Source organism: Zophobas morio, unplaced genomic scaffold (assembly GCF_036711695.1).
Source record: "Zophobas morio isolate AGI-343-1 ecotype UQ-CSIRO unplaced genomic scaffold, CSIRO_AGI_Zmor_V1 ptg000029l, whole genome shotgun sequence".
Lineage (NCBI taxonomy): Eukaryota > Metazoa > Arthropoda > Insecta > Coleoptera > Tenebrionidae > Zophobas > Zophobas morio.
In genome coordinates, this window is record NW_026972134.1 from 1,919,945 (window position 1) to 1,920,953 (window position 1,009).

Consider the following 1,009-nt stretch of genomic DNA (forward strand, 5'->3'; position numbering starts at 1 on the left):
AATTTTATACACGACGATTTTAAAATGTGTGTAATAAAAAATGGATATAATAAGATTTATTGCACTGTATAAAGTTCACGTTCCTAAATGATAGCAATGCAATCTCTAGAAAAAATATTTAAAATTAAATATAAATTGTTATACACGATACTGGTAGTGTTTCTTGACCTACCATACTACTATTCAATGAATGGCACAGAGCGACTAGGACAAAAAAGCGACGCACTGATAAGCAACGTGCAAAAACATGATAAGGACCAGTCATGTATCAGTTGGTTGTCGTCATGTATTCGGTTAATGTCTTTGATAATGGTGAATTTTTCCAATTCAGAGCGTGTAGACATGGTAATGCTTTTGGTGTGGTCAATGAAAACGGTAGACTGGTCCGCGAATTGTGGATCGAGCCCTATACGCGGACATTTACATCAATGGTACAGCATCTCACATTTGGTCCGATGAAAATCCACACGCCCGCCAAGAAGTACGGTTTCAACGATGGTTTACCATAAACGTATGGGCTAGTGTCGTCAATGACCGCTTAGTTGGACCTTATGATTTACCAAACAGACTAAACGCGCCACGGTACCATGAGTTTTTAAACAATGTGTTGGAAGTGCCTGTATGTGAACGAGTTCGCATGTGATACTTGCATGGCACCATATTTTGCTAGGCCAGTAAATGAGTGGTTAAATAACCATTTTCCTAACTAGTGGGTCAGTACAAACGGCCCAGTAGCCGGGCCTCCGCGTTCACCCGATCTCAATTCGTGTGATTTTTGTCTGTGGGGTTTGATGAAACAATTTATTTTTTTAATTTTATGGAAATCAACAGTGTCCAGAAACTATCGAAGAGCTTCAACAAAAATTGGAAGTGGCAACCGCTACAGTTCGTAAAACTCCCAGAACTCAGAGTGTTTTACGTATCCGTGCAAACATGTTGTGACGTGCTGAAGCCTCTATTGCTAGTCAAGGACAACATTTTCAATATTTATTGTAAAAATTGGTCTAAA